The 21260-nt window shown below is 57.6% G+C and overlaps 1 protein-coding gene and 2 long non-coding RNA genes across 13 annotated transcripts in view; 1 reads left to right on the top strand and 2 right to left on the bottom strand.

Moving 5' to 3' along the window:
- Nucleotides 1–21260, top strand: part of PRDM16 (PR/SET domain 16) — a 347636-nt gene that overhangs the window by 269994 nt on the left and 56382 nt on the right. The gene's annotated exons all lie outside the window — the stretch shown is intronic.
- On the bottom strand, nt 1720–6399 carry LOC138921304 (uncharacterized). The gene is made up of 3 exons (XR_011433791.1): nt 6228–6399; nt 3731–3893; nt 1720–3287 (listed from the first exon to the last, which is right to left on the bottom strand). It is a non-coding gene; the product is annotated as an uncharacterized lncRNA (long non-coding RNA).
- On the bottom strand, nt 18393–19542 carry LOC138921313 (uncharacterized). Its single transcript, XR_011433811.1, has 2 exons — nt 19406–19542; nt 18393–19281 (listed from the first exon to the last, which is right to left on the bottom strand). It is a non-coding gene; the product is annotated as an uncharacterized lncRNA (long non-coding RNA).

Genomic DNA, 21260 nt, shown 5'->3' with positions numbered 1-21260 from the left:
ACAGCGGAGAGTGATCCAGACCCAAGTGTCCCCAGTGGTGGGTGGAAAAGCCCTGTCTGAGGCTGTGGTCTCAATAGAACGAAACCATGACAAGTATTAACGCTGCTGCCAGAACGTGCCAGATGCGTGAATCTCACCGTGCGCTAAGATGCTGCCATCACTCGGGGGACAGGGGCCGTTTCCCTTGAAGGCAGATGTGTAGGGCAGCACCCACTGGCCCTCGCACGCTGTGTGTGTTCCCACCCCATGCACGTGTGTCCATTCTCAGAGCCAGGACAGGGATGGGGCTGGTCAAGACCCCCTCACCTGGGTCAGCAGGGTCAAAAGACACAGCACAGTGGCCGTTTTCCACCTTGGGGGTCAGTTTGTTCCACGTCCCCGCCTGCAGATAAAAGTCACCATAAAGCTTCCATTTCCACCTCTCACCGGCTCACCCTCCGGGAGCTTAGGTAAGTAGTTCCTGCAAGGGGTTTTCTCTGGACACAAGGCCTTCACCCGCCCTAAGAGGGCACTGGGGGTGAGATCTGCGCAGAGTGGCAGCCAGGGGACGGGAGGCCGGAGACCCTAGTGGCCACAGGAAATCGCCGGCCACTGACCTCCACTGCTGCCTGCTCCAGACGCCCGGCCCTGGCCTCGCAGCATGGCTGGGATGAGGGCAGAATGCAGCCCTGGGCTCTCCCACGCGGCCTGGGAAGAGGCAAGGAGTGAGGCCCCTGCTGCCCCCAACCCTTGCTGAAAGGTCTCGAACATCTGCAAGTGTGACAACAGAGTGATGATCTTCCCGGGGCCGCAGACCAGATGTGGCTCCCAGAAACAAACGTCGCCATGCTTGTTCAAGTAGCAGCGGGGATAATCCACCAAACGATAGGAAATCATGTCTGATTTCCACCTGATTCTGAGTCTCTGCACCGTCACCGTGGGCGATGACTCATGCCAAGAGAGGAGGTGAGCTCACCCCTAATTCAAACCATTTTGAGGGAAACGGATGCTCCTCGGTACACGGAGGAGAACAGAAAATGCAGAGACTCGAACAGTGGCCAGCACCCCTGTGGAAAGCCAGAGGGAGCACATTAGTGCCGCCACTGCTGCCATTGTCATCCGGGGCCATCCTTCAGCTGATTGACTTGAAGCCTCCGTTTGCCCACTGGAGTCTTTGAATATATGTATTTTTTAAAACCTCAGAATCATTTCTTAAATGCAGAAAATCGGGGGCACAAATTAAACTCATGCCACACGGCGAAGGCTGGCCAGCCCTCCTGGGGAGGATGACTCTCTTTCTACCCGGGATCACACGAAAACAGCCACTCCTGACCCTCTCTCTCTCAAGGCGTGAGGCTCTCCCCTCCTCCCGGAGCTTGCCGAGAAGCTTCCAGGAGGAGGCACAAACAGCCGGACCCACGCGGCCCGGGCCCGTCAGGAGCGCCAGCACAGCGGCCTTCCCGAGGCGGGGCCTGTCCGCGCCATCTGCAAGAAATCTCTATTTGCAGTTACTTCAGAGTTCGAATTTCACCCTCCACTCCACCTGTCATCATTGTTTATCCTCATCAACTTGCACAGCTCCTTCTCTTCGGGCCTTCTTTTAAAGGGTCTTTAGAAAATTGTTGGCAATCTTAACTTCTTTCCCCCTGGAAAAGAAAAAAAAAGAACGAAAACGTGTCCTCGGTGTGACTGGAGAGAAATCAGCAGCCAGAGCTCAGAAGCCTGGAAAACGAGCCCCCGTTAAAAGCAACACCCTTGCTAAAAAGTGATGTTTATTTAGAAGTTGGCATCAGACAAGGGCTTCAGACATGTGTCATGTGTAAGGTCTCTCGGAGAACGGACGCTGTGTGCGTGTGCTTTTGTCTGGACTTAGACGTGCAGCCCGGCCCACGTGGAGACAGGCAGCCTCTGAAGGCGCAGACAGCTCTTTAGAGGCGGCCTGCCCCTTGGGACGGGGTCCCTTCAGCGGCTGACGGCGAGCAAGAAGTAACAGGCAAACATAATTAACTCCATGCGTTCCCCTGAGCAGGGCCAGCGTCCCTTGTCCCTAATTGTCACATATTTGAAAGCTCTGGTAAATGAATCAAACACTTCTTTTATCTCATCCTCCGGGACACGGCACTTTAATGACGACCATGTGTGCAGAGCTCACGTGTTAGGGACCGCGGACTTCAGTCCCAGGAGATGTTTTCCGCTGCAACCAAAGGTGGTTGGCGGGACTTCAGGCAAGCGAGGCCGGTCACCTCTGGAAGCAGCGGAGTCTTCTAGAACCTGCACTGCTCTTTGTTCTCGGATGAAAGCTTGGGCTCTGCCGGGATAGAGGCCGTCGGGCTCTGCGATGAGCGCACGTCCCTCCGGTGGGTCACAAGTCCCCGATGGGGAACGGAGGCCAAGAACACTGCAGCTGGCTTGCGTGCATCTCGGTCACGGTGGCCCCCGTCTCCTTGTCCTTTGGGCACCCAGACTGTGGATGAGCCTCTGGCAGAGGCGGGTCAAGCGTGAGCGTGGGCTCTGGGATGAGAGGCGTTTGGAGCTGGACGCCATGCCGGGTCCTCACTGAGTGGAGGGAGACTTCAGCCAGGCTGTGGGGGCAGGGGCCGCGGTGGGAGGAGAGACAGCCCTGGGGCGCAGACAGGAGCCGCCGAGCCGTCCTGCCCCAGCGCCTCGTCCCTCTCAGGTCCCATTGGGACCAAGCTACTCCATTTTTCCAAAGTGGAACGTCCCTGGAAAGTCACAAAACGGTGCCAGATGCGCGTGTGCTGTGCTGCTGCGGGGAGGAGGGGCTTTCTGCGCGCTGGTGTTCTCCAACAGAGCCTCTTCTCTGTGACTGAGCGAAGACACTGACAACAATCACCGCAGTGTCCGCGAAACAGGGTCCCATTGAGCAGCATGAAAAGCCTTTTTGAAGTGGGGGACGGTTTTAAGAGACAGCATTCCTCGTCCCACATTTCGGCTCTACTAGGGTGGGTGGACGGGGCCACAGACTCTCATTCAGAGGCCTCTGCCTTTGAACCACGAGTCTGCACCATCCCGGCCTGCAGGGGCTCCTTCCTCCTGACCCCATTTCAGCCTGCGTGCCTCACCTGCACTCAGCACCTGGTGGGAGCTGGAGGCAGGGGTCTCTGTGTACGAGGAAGCCACCTGAAGCTGTGTGCTATCCGGAGGCCACACTGAAGTGTGACCAAGAACCTTCTCCAATGTTCCAGGCAGCTGAGGAGCCCCTGCTTCCACCATGCAGAACAGCGCACCCCCCCCCCAAGTTGTGTGTGGTCCATGATAATCATCGTTTTGTTAAGAAAAGAAAAAAGCTAAAAAAGAGAGAGAGAGATTTGTCAAACACAAATAACAGCCACGGCATTTGTCTATGGTGCAGCCCAAATTTTACCCGGCCACAACCCTGAAGTTCATTTTGGGCATGACACCTGCCAAACCCCGGCTTTCTTGGAGGGAAGACCGAGGAAGGAACGCGTCCTGGACTTTGGGAGCAGGCCCCAGACGGGCCAGGGGAAGAGTGGGATCAAAGGAGACTCAGCCAGTCGGTGGGAAATGACAGGGCCCAACTGGCCACCGCCCAGACCAGACTTCTGCTGGCGGCCAGCCAGCCGCCGGATGTCCATCGGGAGGCGGAGGAAAGCAACCCCTCTTGACTCAGTCCCACCTCTCAGGCAGACTTTCCTCCTTGGAGTGTGGAGTGGCCTCATTTTGACTCTGGTGACCTCATCCTTCCTGTTCTGGCACACCCCCCACTCACCTCCAGCATTCGTAGTGCCTATTGCAAACTGAAACTCTGTGGCCAGAGGGGACACATGGCTCGCCCGCCCTGTGCATGGGACGCCCCCAGGAGTCCTTCCCCTGAGAACAGAGAGGCAGGAAGAACAGAGACACAGGCACGTTACCAGCACAAGCCGTGGATCCTGCAAGGAGAGGGAAGGAATTAAACAGGAGACGTGCCGAGGGCGGGGGTCTGGGGGGCTCCCTGGAGGAAGGAGATAGGCACCCACGGGGGCCGGACGGTCACCAGAAGACCAGCACAGGGGTCACTTGTACAAATGTGACTGAGAACACAGGTCACCTCGGAGGGAGAAGGACACTGACGGCTTGATTCAAAACTAGATGTGGATGTGGATGTGGATGTGGACCTGATACAGACATGGGCACAGACAGACATCGCCCTCAGGAACAGGAGTGTGTCTCTTCAGAGCTTGCTGGAAAGCAGGGATTTAAAGAGCCCACGACTCGCATCCTCATTATTTCAGGACCAGTGAAGGCCCCCTTGTGACTGCTCCCCCAGGAACAGAGAGACGGATCCCGGAATCTGGGGGGCTGCTGTGCCCATCCCACCAATGACTTCAGGGAGGATCTTTCTGACCCAGCAAATCCAAGTCAGTGTGGACACAGATGACCTCCCCTGGGCAGCTCTGAGCCTCAGGGACCAAAGGCAGCACCACAGACCTACGGCCCGGGGCACGAGGCTGCCATCCTCTCCTGACAACATCAGCATCAGAGGGGCTGCCCACCCCACGGGCTGGTGCCTCAGGAATTGCTGTCTGTCCACTGTCATTGTCCTTTGACAACTAGTTTAACCGCCAGCGTGAAATGGACATTCCCACGTTGTCCTTAATTAAACATTCTCAGGGGAGGTATTCATTTCTGGGGAAGCCCTCCCACCGCGGAGGGAGTCACGGGGTTGATGGCCCGGGAACGCTCTGAGCCCAGGAATCCAGGCGAGCACGGAGCGGCTGGGACTTCCATGTCCTCCCAGGCCTCAGACGAGGCTGCTTCGCCCATGGTGAAGCGGTCTGCGATCCAGCCTAGATTTCATAAGTATAAAATTCGTAATATTCTCACTTTGCCCCCCAAAAAAGGCCACCTTCCAAACAAGCCTGCACCCCTGCCTCCTGCGCAGCTCTGAGCCGGCCGCAGAGGTGCAGCCATGAGGCTGGCCTGACGGTCGTCTTCCAACATGATTACGGCCACCTGAGGAAACCCGCAGGACGCTGGATGTTGGGACCAAAATCCTTTTGAAGAGAAGGGAAGAGGAGGAGGAGAAAGGAGGAGGAGAAAAGCCCAAAAGAAAACAAAACCCGGATCCATGCAGGTCCCACCCCCAGCACAAACCGCTCAACCGAAAGCGGATGCCCCCAGATTAGGGACCAGAGGGGCCCAGGCCTCCTCTTGAGCCAGCCCTGGAGGTCTTCAGAAACGTGAATGAGCCCCTTCATCTTTTCTACGGGCCAGGGGCATGTGGCCTGGAGGGGAGATCAAAGTGCTGCCCCTCCGCCACTCCCCCCAGCTTCCGACTCAGGCTCAGAACTTCAGGTGGGCGTGTGGAAGGGCGTGGGGGTCAGACCCGCCCCAAACCCACCCCCTTTTCACAGTGGCGTGGCAGGTCATGTGCTCAGGATGCTGTTCCTCCCGTGAGGTCTGGGGTATGGGCGGTTTAACGGTTCCTCCGGGGTTCCTTGTTTGCCAAATAGCCCTGCGCAGCAGCCTTCACAGAGCTCACCTTGACCTTGTGCTGGAGGGCTGCAGATAGGCCTGGAGACGAGCTGCAGCCCCTCGAGGTGCCCAGAGTTGGCGCTCTGGGTTCTAACCCAGAGCCCCTCCTCTGATAAGCTCAGCAATGGCTCCTTCTCATTTCAGCCCAGGTCGATGGAGCCTCCCACATCCAGAATGTCCACTGCCCGGCCACGCTTCCCTGCCCTCCTCACCCTGGCAACAGCCTGGAAATGACCCTGTGCTCCTGCACGTGGCCCCCTGGTGCCAGGGCAAAATTAAACCAGACTGATGGCAACATAGTTATTTGCTGCCCAGGCGATTCCTTCCTTCCCCCACCCAGCTGCCAGGGGGACAGGTGGGCCTTATGGAAACCAGAGCACATTTTAATTATCGCGGTCCGGCCAGGAGGACCAGAAGACTACATATGGACCCACTCTTCCTTGAGCCCCGAGAAAGACACGTTTTTTGCTTCTTAAGGAAGCGGCGTGTTTTAGGGCTGCCTAATCCTCTACGAGCTCCGTTCTTCCCACACCTGTGCGTCCTGCCGTCCGAACCCACATGGAGCATCCCCGGCCAGGGCTGCAGGTGGAGATAAAAGGGAGGAAACGTGCAGGGGGCCGCAGAATAAATCCGGCTTGTCTCAGTGGGGAAGTGACTCAGTGGGTGAGGCTGCAGGGGCGAGGAGGGGTCTCCTGGAAGCAACCCGGAGTCAGAGGGCTGTGGGTTCAGTGTGGTTGGTTCGGGTGTACCTGAGTTGAGTTGCAGGGTTCCCCCGGACTCAGCAATGACCGGAGGCCCTGGGATGGCTGCTCAGGGGCACTCCGGTGGGGCCCACTGCAGCTGCCCTTCTCCTCTGCATGCTCAGCCCGTCGCAGAGCCACAAACACCTCCAAGCACCTACTGTGCACACTCCTGAGGGTCACAGGTAGATCAGATGCAGTCCCACCCCTGAGTGGGGACACACACGCAGAGCAGGCGACCCCCCCGGGGTCAGGGAGAGGAAAGTGGGTATGCAGCTCTGCTTGTGAAGGACGGAGATACAAGTGCCCCTCCCACCTCTTCCTCCTCAGCACTGGGGGAAGGCTGCCCACGCCCCAAAGCTCCCCCTCCCCGACCTTGCTCAGCTGTGCACAAGGAGGGGCCCCTGGCTGGTGGCGTCCCTGAGGTTGGGCGAGGAGAAGAAACACTGGGGGCTCTGTGCCGGGCAGCTGGCGGACCCAAATGTCAGCCCTCATGTCAGCCACAGGCCAGAGGTGTCAGGGCCGGCGCTGCTGCTGCACACACAAGTCATAAATACACCTAAGTGGCTGCTGTCACTTCGCCGCGGCCTCGTTTCCATTCTGCACAACCCAAGGTGATTAATGAGAATTATCATTAACGCTAATCAGAGCCGTTTGGAGGAGGCTGGGGTGGAAGGAAATGCCCTTTGTGGGCTGCGGAGACCACTCTAAAAGGTGTCGGTTGCATGCGTGTGCATGCTTGGGGGCGCAAACATGCACACGTGCACACTCATGCACTCACACATGTGCACACACACATGCAATCCATGCACTCATGCACACAAGTGCACACACACGCACACACTCACACATGGGTCAGGGCTCTGAGGCTGGCTAGCAGGAGAGAGTCTGGGCAGATGGGGAAGAGCCGATGCTCAGAAATAGCCCTGCCCTGTCGTGAAAGGCAGGCTCCCATGTGGCCGCCCCCTGCCCTGGCGTGCCAACAGCCGGAGAACACAGGCCTTGCGCAGCCCGGCCCGGCTGGAAGGAATTCTCTCCCGCCGCCACCGAGCACACTCATGACCTCACGTGCCTGGCAGTTGCTCACAGACTGGACAGGCTTGCCCAAAATTAGAACCAGTGCCGGGAGGACAGGGGCTGTGGGCAATGCTGACACAAGGGTCAGTGGAGGGTACCTGTCTCCTCCTTCCCTTGGCGCCCAGCCTTGACCACTGCGCTCAGCCCTGGGCTGCCCACTGCCGGCCCATTATGCCATGGACGCCTCTTTCCCGCTCGTCTCCAAGGAAGTGGCCGGCCAGGCTGCGCAGGGGGCTTCCCTGCCCTCCGCATCCTCGCTCAGGGGGCCAGTGTGGCTTAAAGATACAAAGTGTCCTTTTATTGGAAATATCAATTCAGAAAGGGGCGAGTAGTAAGCTGAGAATATTTGGGTAAACTTGACGGCCCTTAGGACTGAAAAGACCTTTTGTTCCCTCCAAGAAAAAGGCTGTCGCACCACCCTGGGCTGGCTGGAGCCGGTCCAGGAAAACTGAGGTCGGAGCAGAAAAATGATTAGGGCGTCTCGCGAAAGATCTTTCCTCTAGGTCAAATGTTTATTATTATTTGTTTTATTTTTTTATTAGAATGTGTGGTTAACATCCTATTGCATAATATCAGGCTGTAACCGCGCCTTCGAACACCGAGTCTTGGTCTGCCCCAGTCTACCAGCGCACAAAGGGAACTTTGTGGCATTTGGGGGGAGCAAGGGGCTCCGCCAGCGTGGTTTCTTTTGCTCTGCTTTGTTTGTGAGATGTCGACCAGGTAAAGAAGGGGTACATGTCTTCTGGTGTCTGCACTCTGACAAGCAGAGGGTCCCTGCAGCTCGGAGATCTGGCTGTCACAGGGGGGCCACCTCTCCATTTGCAATGACAGGAGGTCGTGCGTGTGGATCGCACGGCATGCGTGATTTGGGAGGGTCTCACCCCACAGAGAGGAAGGTGGAATGCAAGCTCTTGGCTTTGCAGGGCGGGTAGGGATCTTGCAAGAAGCTAGCTTTTGGCTGACCCTCAAGCCCAACGCATCAACAGCCACACGGCTTTTCCGGAGACACTGGGACGTGCCGGGGCTGCCAGCCCCAGTTCCTCCCTGAAACAGCTGGGCCCAAGTGTCTGTTGTCCAGAAACATGCATACAACCCAATTTCACGGCTGTGTCTCAACTTACCAGCTCCCCGAGGAGACTAGTTACTCTTTAAGATTCCCGTGAAAGGACAGCCCTCGAGAAGCCACGAGATGAAAATCTCAAACCTAATTTGAATCCTCCTCCACCCAAACACATGAAAAGGAAAAGAGCTCGTCCGACGCAGGTCACTGGAGGAGAAACTGAGCCGAGGTCAAGTGAGAGGTGACTTGGCCAAGCTGGGGGATGTTTTCACTCAGAGTTACCCCGCCCAAATGAAGTCTAATTACCATCTGCAAGTGAGCTGTTCATTGAAACATTCTGGGATCTGAGTTCCATGAGAATCCAAAAATTTCTCCACCAGCCTCTGCAGAAAACCCGCGGATGGTGGGTTTTCTCATCAGTCATTCGAGGACCCCTTGGCATGCTCGTGGAACGCAGAGCACAGCCTTGAGAAGCTGCCTCCGCGGCGAGTCATGCCCCTGTGCCGTGGCCCTGGACAAAGCAGGCAGTCATCCTAAGGGTGCATCTCCACGTGCCACGGCCTCCGCTCAGCCCTCCCCGGCGCACAGCAAGCTGGAGGCCAGGACCTGGGGCAGCACATCCTTCCCAGAGGTGGCTCCATGAGCCGACCCCGCAGCCAGGCATCCCAAGGAGTGTTGTTGGGGACCCCAAGCAGAAGCCTTCCACACAGCCCTGACTTGGCCAACCGGGGAGTCCCCAGTCCAAGCCAGCCCCTGAGACGCCTTGTCACCATCTTGTACCAACAAAAGGCTGAATCCCAAAGGCCAGCGTTCTGACTTTGTGTGTCCATTGCCTGTGGCTCTAATATCTAGCTCAAGGCCCCAAGGAGATGAAGCTTTCAGAGAATTTCTGCGTCCACCATAGAGTGTACGTGTAAATGTAAGATGCTGACAAAAGTGGAAGCAGTCATGTATTTTATAGTAATTACTTCTGAATTTAGTTTTCATAATTTATAGTTGATACGACTTAAAGAATTACTGGTTTGAGAAGCGAGGGTACTTATTTTAAATATTCTGATTCTGTTATATTTTTCACTATGTTTTTAAAAAATTAAATTGGATGTTAAATAGAAAAAAAAAACTTGTCTTCAAAACAAGACCCGTAGGAAAGAATCAAAGTGATTATTTTTACTTAAAAATAATTTTAAAATAGTCATCATTTAGAGAGGAAGACTAGAAAAAAAAAATTAAAGTAAAAGTAGAGTAATAGCTGTTTAGAGAGTGAAACGAAATAAAGGGTTTGGGGAACATTATGCATCTGGCATACCTCAGGGCTGAATGTCCTCACAGGGTCAGAGAACCTTCTAGAAAAGAGCCTATGCCCCAACAGAGGGGAGGAGCTGTGTGTGCCGAAGGGAAACCACCAGTTTGGTGGACATTCCTGACCTTCGAGGGCTCGCTGGGGACCTGCTTGCCAGCTTGAGCTACCCAGGCCTTGCTGCGTGGAGTTGCAGCCAGCACTGGCCGGGCAGGCACTACATGGGGTGGCTCTGGCAGAGTCTCCAGGACATAGTTCTCCCTCAAGAGCCACACCAGAGACCAGGTGTCCAACGCCTCCACCCAGAGGAGGTTTGGGGTCTCCGTCACTGGAGAGGGGCTCCACGATCAAGCCCTGGGTGGCTGCCACTGGCTAGGAAGACTTCAAAGGTAACTCATCTGTACCCATGGGTGTCCCGACTGTCTGCGGAGGAGCCAGAGATCCAGAAAGCCCAAAGTGCAAGGGAGACCACTAACGGCCCCTCCCCCAAGAAACAATGCTCCCCCCCCAGCCACACCCACCCCAAGGAGGGAAAGGACCATCTCTGCACACACATGGCCGCTCTCTTGCGAGAACTCCCATCCAGTCACCTGGGGAAGTGTCCCCACAGGACAGCAGACGGGCTAGCTGCCCTAAACCGCGCTGCACCCCTTTAATTAAGCAAGCAGAGTGCTCTCTTTTCCCGTGGGTTTTCATTCATATCCTGACAACACCAGTAGAAACAGATCTGCCAGAATAAGTCCTACGTGCAGCTCACTCAAGGGAAGAAAGTGAGTGTGTCCTCCCCTCCTTTGCCTTTCTTAAATGAAAAGAGTACAATAGCGGAACCCACAAAGAAAGATCCCGATTAAAATGTTCCAAGGCTCTTAAAACACCCCCATTTAAATTCTGGGTAATCGGCTGCATTGTGCTGCCCCTGGGAGAGGCCGTGGGGTTGGTGGGTGCAGCTCTGAACCATTTGTGTCATATGAATGCTTGTGATTAGATTTTTAATAAACCGTTTCGATTCTATTTCCTGGGGTTGAATAGATGTTTGAACTTGGCTGGTATGGACTTGAAAGGGATCCAGGTAATATCATGGGGGACACACTTTTAATTCCTTTAATATATTTCGTCAAAGGTGACTGGCCGTAGGAACTGGCTGGAACACGGGGAAAGAGGGAGAGCTATTGAATTTAATTGGTTCCATTTGTCATTCAAGACTGACTTTGCCGCACCTCTGTCTATGAATCATTTCCAAACTTGCTGATCTGACCCAATGTGCCCACAGCTTGGGAAGGAAGCCGGCTTAGGGTGCCCAGGGAGATGTCGCAGGCTGAGCCTGCATCCAAGCGCAGGCCTGGCGTGCAGCTCAAGGCCCCTCACTGAGAACCTGGATGGCCTCTGGCCAGGATGACAGAGCCTGAGAACTGGAGAATCCAAAAGAAGCCCACATGAGCCAGAAACCCAACATTGCCCTGTCTCTTAGTCTGATGCACTGGGAGGGTTGGTGCAAGAGAAAGGATAGGCCCAATAGATGACAGTTACAGAACCCCGGGGCCCCGAGCTCCGGAGCACCCGGAAGAAACAGAAATCCTAGGCGGTAGAATCGTTACAATGAGCTGTTGGGAGGAAAGCACACCTCCTCCCTCTATAAGCCAAAACAAAGGCGCAGGCCCAGGCCAGCATTTTTGTGGATGCATACCTGGGCCTGCTGGGGGAAGAGGCCAGAGCTGGCTATTTGCAGGACATCCAAAGACAACACCGCCTGCACCAGGAGCCCTCTGCCAATGACCATTTCTGCATGTCAAAGAGCTGGGAGAAGTCCTCGCTATGGGCATTGGCAAGGTATTTGTTGAGATTCGGCCCGCTGAGATTTGAGCTATTTGCGGGGGCTGATCTCAGAACGTGAGGCCTGATACGGAAGGCGATGGGTCACGGAGCTTCCGCAGACCGACACGTCCCTTGGAGAAGGAAGAAGGATGGGCTCGGAGAGACTGAGTCAGCCGCAGGGAAGGCACTAAACATGACCTGGCTGGATCCACCCAGCCGCCCGCCAGGCCCTAGTGTGCGCTGGCTCCCACAGTGCTGAGCTGGAGGAGCCGGCGCGGCCTCTGCCCTGGGAAACAGGATGCTGCCACACGGACCTGGGGGGAACATCGCACGGTAACGCTGAACGCAGGACAACAGCGCCGTAACACTGGACCCGGGAAAAATTGCAACTGATTTCCAGAGGGCAGAGCGACTAGGAGGGTTTGTACCTCCTTCGGCAGAAGCCATTCAGGAATGAGAAGGGAAAGGGTCCAGAATGTGGAGAGGGGAGATGAGGAGAGAAAGGCCCACTGGGCAAAGGCCTACAGCAGCTTGGGAGGCAGTCTCAGTTGTCTTGAGGCACCTTAGTTCATTCGTTTGTCCCCCAGACATTCACTGAGCACCCACTGTCTGCCTCGCTGTGGGAATCGGCCCTTGTCATCCAGAGGAAGAGGAAGAAATTATGTGGATAAGACAGGCAACGGCACTCTGTGGTCCGTACTGTGATGGGTGGGGCGGGGGCTGTGAGATCCACTCAGAGGGGCCTACCCCCATGTGTGGGATCAAGGCACGCCCCTGGGAGAGGAGTCCCTGTGTTCTGCCACCTTTACAACTCCTTGCAGGATGTTCCCTTGTATCTCACCTGGGAGGTGGAGGAAGCCAGAGGTATCTGGGCAGGTTGGAAGGACTGTGCTCTTCATCCATCCATCCATCCATCTATCCATGATGCATCATCTACCCCGTCATCCATCTAGCCATCCATCCATCCATCTACTCATCCATCCACCCAACCATCCATCCATCCATTCATCCATCTACTCATCCATCCATCCACCCTCAACCACCCATCCACCATCTATCTGTCCATCCATCCCTCCATCTGTGGAGACATTCTGTGAGCCCCGAGTGAACACTACTCCTTGGTGAGGCTCTGGAAGCTTCTCTTGCTCTTGGCTAGCATCCTCAAGTAGAGGAGAGATGAGAAGGGCAACCCCGGCCGGGAGGCATGGCACTGGTCCCCACAGATCATGAAAGGGGTGAGATGGGCAGCCAGTGCCCACTATCCAGCTGGTCTGCCCCTTTCTGGCTGTGCGACATTGGGCCAGTTATTCACCTCTGTGTACCTCAGTTTCCTCATCTACAAATGTGGCTACCACAGTGGCTGCCCCTCAGGAAGATGTGAGCATCTAGCGACTATAGTGACCGTAGTGAGACTTAGCAGCTGGAGGAGCGGTCATCGCAGCGTCAGCAGTCTGCAGGGTGGTGGTGGCCAGAGGGACTTGCCTCCTCCCGAGCAAGGGTGTGGTGGAGAGAGCCCCGGGGGCCAGGCTCTGTGGGGCCACGGTTCTGCACATCGCTGACCTCTCCAGAGAGCAGGAGGATGTCTAAACAGGAAGGGGTGCGAAGATCCCGAGCCTCCCTCAGCCCGATGTGTTGGGTTCTCTGAGAGGCGCATCTGGAAGTCTCTTGCGGGTGCAGCCTGCGTTGATCCTTGTCCACAGTGATGGGGACATCTGAGCAGGTCTGAGGGTAAGGAGGCCCCAGGCCTCTGAGCAGCGCCTCCCCAGGTTGTGGGCTGGAGGATGCAGAAGTGCCAGCCAGGGGGACAGGGCTGCTGGAGGAGGCCCTGGGGATCCTTGGTGGGCACCTTGGCCTGGCAATTGGCTTCCACACTTAGGCCTTTGTCCGGCACCCTGAGAGTGCCGGTGGGTTTTGGAAGCCCCCACCCCCGATTTGCCTCGGTTTAGCCATTGCGGGAATTCCTCTTGCACCTGCTGTGGGGGTGCCCCGTTCGCCAGCTCTGCCGTTCGTCACCGTCTGTGTGACCAGAAAAAGGTTATGAATGTGACACCCCCGGGGGGCCTTGCATCAACTCGGTAGAGGAACCGCTTCCTGTGGGCAGAGCCGGGCTCCCACCTCACCCTGGGCAAGGACCTGCCACGAGCCTTTGGTTTTGGTTGTTTGGGCTTTTTTTCCAATCTTTTTTTATGATCAAAAAACAAAACAAAAGTTTCTCACTTCAGAATGTCACAGCTGAGGCTGTGGTCGTGTGCAGCCCTAGGCTCAGAGACTTCTGCTCTTGGCCCAGCTTCAAGTCAAATTAGGGTTTGAAAAGGTGCTGGGGCTGTTGGCGTTTAACCACATCGGCCCAGGGAGCGGGGCGGGCCTGAGGCCAGCTGTGGGGCCGGGAGGGGCCCGGGAGTGAAACCTGCAAGCTGCGGGGACTTCACAAGCCAGGCCAGGATTTGGGGGGCTTCTCTGCACCCACAGCCTTTACCTGTCCCAACTGTCCCGGGTGTTGGCACTTTGGTGGCTTTTCACAACTCTGCCCTTCCCCGAGCACCTCTGGTCGGCCTCCGGTCCAAACAAAGCAGCAAGACCGGAAGTGGACGTTTCCACCCGACAAGGAGCCGAACGCCCATGAGGCTGGGGTGGGGCTGGCCTGGGCCCCTCCTTGCTGGTGTTTGCTGGGAGCCCCCGGTGGGACCATGCTTCTGTATGTGGGCACCCTCAAGCTGGGTCTCCATTCCCCCACCACGGTGCCGGGCAGCGGGGACAAGGAGGGCAGAGCATTTACACCCACTTACACCTGGATTATGTGAGGTCAGAAACTTCTCCAGGGACCCACTCTGGCAAGTGGCCGGCCATGTGTGCAGCCATCTCCTCGGGGCTCAGGTGGAAGGGAAGCCCTGAGTCTGCAGTTGCTTGCTTTGCTTGGCAGACTCAGGGCCAGCCCGAAACCTTTGCTTTGACCCTGTTGTCCACACAGCAGCTGAAATCCGGTCTTGGTGCTTGTGAGAGATGCCCCAGAAAGGCCACAGAAGTGGGTTGGGTCGACCTGGTGTGATGGTTCCGCTCGCTTCCAGTGGTCGTCCCTGCAGGCAGGACCGGCACAGGTTCACGGGGCCTGGTGGTCAGCACAGCTGGGGGACTCAGGACTCAGCCTGGCGTGGTGTGAAGCACCCACTTGTCCTGCACTGAGAGACACAGGAGATTTCAGCCAGGAGGGAGCCCAACACAGGCATCTCCACGGTGACATCAGGCCAGTCCTGGGATGTCTCCCACCCAGACCATCTGCAGGAAGAGGGCGGAGCAGGGCCCAGGCCCAGCTGCCCCGGGAGCTGCTGTCAACAAGCCATCCCACTTGCTTTTACTTGGAACTCTCGGTGGCGTGTGACCCACCCTAGTGTCCTGGGCTTGGCTAGGAGGACATGACTGTGCCATCACTGTCACCTGAGGCGGGCCCCACTGGTGACATACCTGCCTTCCCTGTGAGGATGTGGGATGGTGTTAGCACTGGGCATGTGTCAGGAGCTCCGGGGCCAGATCCTAGGGTCCCAGCTGTCTCCTGGGGGCGACCGGCGGAGTCGCTCATTCTTGCTGCTCCGGCGACGTCCCCCCTAAGATAGAGGGCTGCCCGCCTCCTCTAGACAAGGCCCTCTCCACCTGCCCCCAGCCGAAGCCGGCGAGCTAGCAGCCGCCGCGGGCACTCACCGGCAGGGAGAACTTCCCATTCGACCACAACGCAGCACCCCTTTAAAGAGGGCGCATCCATAAACGGGGTTCCCCAGGACAGAAGTTCAGTTTAAAAACAGCATCTCCAGAGAAACAACGTGTGCTGTCCCCTGCTCCCAGCGATGCTGTCGGCAGACACGCGTGTCCGCTGGGAGTGGCTGCAGCAGCCAGCCACCCCACAGACGGAGGGTCCCTGGCCCCCCGCCCCTCAGCCCCTGGCTCAGCCGCCCGCCCCCGGTCTGTGAGGAGGACCCTCTCCTGCTGGGACTGAGGCCGGGCCCTGGGCTCTCTGCAGTGACCGGGGGCTTGCTCTTTGGGGCACCCCAAGAAACTCCAAACACACAGGTGGACAGACAGGGTCTTGAAGGGAGGCACACGGGACGGAGCCTGTTTCCTGAGTCCCCTCTCCCACTCACTGCCAAGGCTGCTTTGTCCCTTTGGGGGTCCTGGGGCACCCACCGCAGATTCCCAATGGACCGGGGGTCTGTCCTTCCTGCCCACCCAGGTGACCTAGGAAAGGGCCCGCTCTGACCAGGACCCTCGTTGTCCTGTGGTGGGCAGAGCCCCCGGCTGGCATGTGTCTGAAGAGCAGATGGGCAGGTGCCACTGGCCAGGGAAGCAGCAGGTGCCCGCAGCCTGTGGCCAGAAATATGTCCCCACAGCATGCGCACACTCGAGCGTTCCCAGGGGTGGGCCCGGGGCTCCCTTCTGCGTGTCTTCAACAACCTACCGAGGACAAATCGACATTCCTCACAGTGCTCCTGTGTGCAGGGAGCCGTGGGCCTCCGCCCAGCCACAAAGCAGAAGAGAGGCTTTTTAGTTCCAAAGGGGAAAATGAGGCAGAACTCCAGATAACCTTCATGTTATCAAAGTGACAATTCTGCAATTTGGAGGCCAGAAAGGCACCTATGGTTCAGAGAGTCCAGCCCCCTTTCAGAGCACCCTGGAGGGATGGCCACCAAGACCGCCTCGAATTTGCTCAGTGACGGAGTGCTCACCCCTTTGTGAGGCTCCCCACCCACCTCATGGGCTGCCCCTAGAGATGTCTCAGCCACTGGTCCTAAGGTTTCAACAGACCTCTCCATTGCCGACACCCTGAGGGGTTGCTGTATCTGACGGAGTCTGTGGTTCATTCATTTATTTCCCTGTAGACTAAAGAGCACTAGTTTGGGTCACGAATTTGCCTGTTTATTTGTGAGCGGTCTGCCGACAGCCCATGGCCAATGAGACAAAGTGTAGACTTGCCGTGTGGACGAGACATGTGCTTGGGAGGAAGCCCAGCCCCTAAACACCCCACTCAGGCCCAGAGTTCCGGGACGCCCCTGGAGTGAGGTTGCGATCGGCTCCCACCAAGGCCAGTGACCTGGGTCCTGCACAGGCAGCGTGGACGCCCCACGGCCTGGGTCTGCCTCTCTTCACGTCCCTGTGTGCTGTTGACCAGCCCGGGACCTGGAGAGGCCTCAGGACGCACGACATCAGCCCCAAACTCAGCTTTGCTGCATCTTACACCCCAGTTTTCTGCAAAGTGCGCAGACGCTGCTGGGAGAGTTGCCCCCCTTGTGTGTAACCCCAACCTCGAGGAGGAAAAAAACAAAAGGGAGAAGGAAAGCAAGAATCAGGTGGAAGGGGAGGAGGGGACAGAGAAGGAGTGAGAGCTCAGCTGGAACCCCAGCAGCTGGGAGCGGCGCTGTCGTCTGGGTCCCGCCTGGCAGCCAGGGCTGCGCACCCCAGGAGCGCCGCGGCTCCCGAGGGTCCGGGTATTTTGTGCGCGATGATCTGTGAACCCCAGGAGGCTCCATGGCACCCGGGTGTCTGCATATTTTGGGGGAGAGGGTCTAAGGACACTGGGAGTTGGAGTGACATTGGGATGTCTGAACACCTTTTGGTTCATGGCTTTCCTCAGATCTTCGATGATCTCTGTGGCTCCAGAACACTGGAGAGCGTGCTGTCTGGGGTCCGGCTCTGAGCCGAGAGGCTCCACTGGGGACCAACACAGGAACAGGCCTCCAGGCGTGAACTTGAGGCATCGGCCTTGCTGTGGCCTCAGAGTCTCCCCCATTGGGCTCCCGGCTTCCTCTTGCAGCATCCCCATCCTGGGCTGTGCTCTTCAGTCTCTGAGACCAACAGGCTCTGGCCCTCATCCCCCCACAACACCCACACCGCGGCCCTAAAAGTCCAGTGGAAACCACGGTCAGCTGGGGCGTCCTAGGAGCCCCCACTCAGCTTCTTTCTGACACAAGCCCCAGAAAACACCGCTCTCTCCATCCCTCTCTCTTCCTGAGCTTAGAAGACAGGCTGGCCTCCACCTTGGAGGACCAGCTCCGTGAGTTACTCCTGTTTCCTAGAACTAGCCCCCTCCCCGTCACCTCCCTCTTGACTCTGTTTTCTCTCTCTCCCTCCCTCCCCTCCCCCTCTTTCCCTCCCCCCTCCCTTCCCCTTTCCGTACCCCCTCACTTCCTCCCCCTGCCTCCCCGCTGCCCTCCACCACCTCCCTCTCAGCCTAAGCAGGTAGGACCCAAAGGCTGTGACCCTCCCGCCAGGACTCCTGTCTGCCTGGCAGCAGTGTGACCCCATCGCGCCAGCCACATTTCTCCCCGGTGCTTGGTCATATCACCACCGAGCCCCATAACGAGAGTCGGGACAGGGATTTATGAGCTCGTCCAGGCTCCGTGTCCACACCCAGACAGAGGTGTTTCCAGAATGCCTTTCGCCCACCTCCTTCTGTCACAAGAATAGACTTTCTGTTCCAGCTCCTCATGGATGCCATAAATTGTAACCACAGTGTGTGTGCGTGTGCGTGTGCATGTACGTGTGCCTACAGACAGAAGAGGCCTCCAGCTTTGTGGCCAGGGCCTGTGGCTCTGGGTCAGCTCGTGGGTCCTTAAAGAAGGGGCCAGGGTGAGGTGAGACTGCTCCCCCCCGTTCCCACCCACTATCATAGGTGGACGCCGTACCCAGGCTTCTGGGGAGCCGAGTTACAGCTGCAGGCTCAGGGCCGAGGGGGAGACTCCAGGGCCGCCCCCTCCTGCTCACTTGGAATCCATTAGGCGAGCTGACGACAGATGCTTCGGCGTTGGGCCTGCGTGCACACCCCGGACAGGCCCGCGGCTGGCTGTGCCCATTAACGGGAGCGCACCAGCCCAGCAGAGCCCACAAATGAGAAGTGCAGGAAACCTCAAACGATGGGTAGAAAAAATTGTCAAGGCTCAGAGAATTCTTCATCCCTTTGCTTCATAACTCAGCGTTTCTGACGGGGGGATTTACAAGCCGGGGAGCTGGCAGGGTGACAAGGGGTAGGGAGGCCTGCAAGCCCAAGTAGGGGAGAGTGGGCAGGAGGGCAGCTTCCTTCCGACGCTCTGGGATTCCCAAGACTCAGCTCCAAGCAGCCCTGAGCCAGGCTTGGGAGTGGGGTCAGGCAGGGGAGCAGACTTCAGATCTGGAGAGAGACCCAGCCTTGAGCCCTCTGCCTGCTAAGCCCTGCCTGTAGGAGACGCCAGGGGCTGGGCGGCCTCCTCCTTCCTTCCCTCGCTCCCTCCCTCGTTCGTGCCCTGAGCAGAACTGTGCACACAGCCCGGGACGGGCGCTGTGCAGGTCAGTCGTTCCTCCCCCACCTACTTCTAATTGTATTGGCCTCCTGGGGCCAGGGCTCTGAGCCACAGACCAAACCAGGCCTCAGGACCTGCTGAGCTGGGGAGGGAAGGACCTTGACCCGTCTTTATGGCGTTGGAAAGTCTCACTCCAAAAGCCGGGGGAGAGGAACCTGTTTTCTGGATTCAAGTGTACAGAATCCCGCGGTTCTTGGAACCAGCATGGAGGCCCTCCTTCTGGCCCTTGACCTGGCTCTGGACCGCGCAACGTGCAGGGCGGCAGCTGACAGCATGGCTCAGGAGTGGGGCAGCCTGGGCTGGGAGCAGCCCTGCTCCTGGGTCCTCCATCTCCTGTCCTGTAAAATGGGGCAATGACAGCACGTGCCCCAGGGGTCCACAGTAACAAGTAAGGGGCGACACTGGCACAAAGAGACCTGAGTCCACGCGGGCTCATGGTGTGAGGTTCCCAAAGGCCCTGGCTCGGCCATGCACATGTCCCAGGAGGAGAGCAGAGACCTGAAAGGAAAAGAGGCGGGAGGAGGCAAATGTCTGCAGCCTGTTTCTCCCTTTCTGGAGTCAGAAATGGCACAGGTTCGTCCACTCCCCAGACAAGAAGCCAGGCCTGCAACGTCCTGCCCACCTGGCCAGAAGCATGGGCCCATGGCCACCCCTGGGAGCATTCCTCTGGTCTGAAACAGAAAAGCAGCAGCTTCTGAGCCTCCGGCCCCTCCCACTCCATCATTCAGGTGTGCACAGGTGGGCCCAAGTGAGGCCCCCATCGCCCGGCCATTATGACAGACACAGGCTCAGCCCTCTCCCAGTGCATCCGCTGCTGGTTCAGGGCCCCTGACGCGGCTGCTTCTGTCCTCCTTGGAGAAAGGAGTCAGCAGTTCACCTGACACATCTCGGAGGTGGAGTTTGAGTCTCTTTGGAAGGAAGGAGTTAACCAAAACCGCCATCACCCCGGAAGCCCAGCCAGGGTGTCCACCAGGGAGAAGGGATCTCCTCTCACCTCCTGGGCCACCAGAAAGTAACTCCCACCCGCTGACCGTCCAAATGGTCAGAAGTTGGGTGACCAGGTCTCCTGGGTCGAGGAGGAGGGACGTTTCCCAGGATTGGCCAGGAAGGAGAGGCTGCTGGCCGAGGAGTGGGAGGACAGCCAGAGCCAGGCAAGAGGTCACTGAGGATTTATGGCCTCCAAGCCCTAGGCCCTGGACCCAGGAGGGACGGGGACAGGCAGGAGGGCCCAGGACAGTGTCTCTTGTGGGTGAGCGATCAGCCGTCTCCATGTTCAGACACACTTGAGAGAACTGGAGATGTTTACCCTGGCACGGGAAGGCTTGGAAGAACATGGGCTACGTTCACACACCTGCAGGGCAGTCGTGGGGAAAAGAGAGAGGCTTGTTCTATGCAGACGAAGGGGGGAAGTTACCGGAAGGAGGGTCTTCCCATCCAAAAGTGATTCCCCGTGATGCAATAAGATTAACGGTAGACCAGGCTGTCTGGGAGCGCGCTGTGGGGGCCCTGCCCACGGGAGTGCCAGAAGGAGGGGCTCCAGTGTGAGGTTGAATGGGATGAGCCTGGAACCTTCCAGCTGTCCTGTGATGACGCAGAAGCTCCAGGAAAGAGAGGGTGGCAGGCCGCCACTGTGTTCAGCCTCCTGTACGTCTCCTCATTCCCCCCCAGAACAAGTCCTTCGATTACCTAAAAGGTCAGGCATGCTCTCTAGGGTGACAGAGAGAAAGGGGACAGCAGAGGACCGCCCCAGCATGTGCATGGAGCTCCCCTCGCTGTGGGAGACAGAGGCCCTTGGGGAGCAAGTCTACAAGGCAGAATGCAGAGTCCAGCCCCCCAGAGAATCTGCCTCCGGGGCTCAGCCCGGGACCGCCATGTCCACATTTGAAACCTGCACCCAGGACATTCTGCCGCCGGCCCCGGCCACCTGGGGAAGTGTGAGGACGGGAGAGGGGAGGGCAGGCCGGGGAAGACGGTGGTGGAGACCGGTTCAGACGGGCGATGCCCACGAGCCGGAGGGAAGCAGGTGGTTCACAGGGTGGTCGGGGCCCTGCCGGCTGCCTCAGGGCCACTTCCTCGTGGGGCTGATTTGTCCTTTCCCAAAGCACAACTGACTGCTCCCCACGACCCCCCGAGTTGCACCCCGATACACACACACACGCACACACACGTGCACACACTCATACACACACATATGTGCAAACTGGATGAAGGGGAGCTTCCAAGCACTCAAAACAGTAGTTAGATAGTTAGTTAGTTAGTTAGTTTAGTTAGTTAGTTAGATTCTTCTTCCAGGAGTTTCTTGGGGAGACAGGCCTCAAGCCTGTCATGGTGAGGCAGCACCCTTGAGTCAACAACTAGTCCCCAGGAGAAGCTGGTGGCGGGGAGGGGAGGCTGTGATGGCTCACAGCATCCTTTACCATCTTCACCAGTCCCAGACGGGGCCGTGGGGGTGGCGGGTGGTGAGGGGGAGAGACCCA

Source organism: Equus caballus, chromosome 2, assembly GCF_041296265.1.
Source record: "Equus caballus isolate H_3958 breed thoroughbred chromosome 2, TB-T2T, whole genome shotgun sequence".
Taxonomy (NCBI): domain Eukaryota; kingdom Metazoa; phylum Chordata; class Mammalia; order Perissodactyla; family Equidae; genus Equus; species Equus caballus.
Note: the sequence above shows the minus strand (reverse complement) of the source record. Positions and strands in the feature narration are given on the sequence as shown.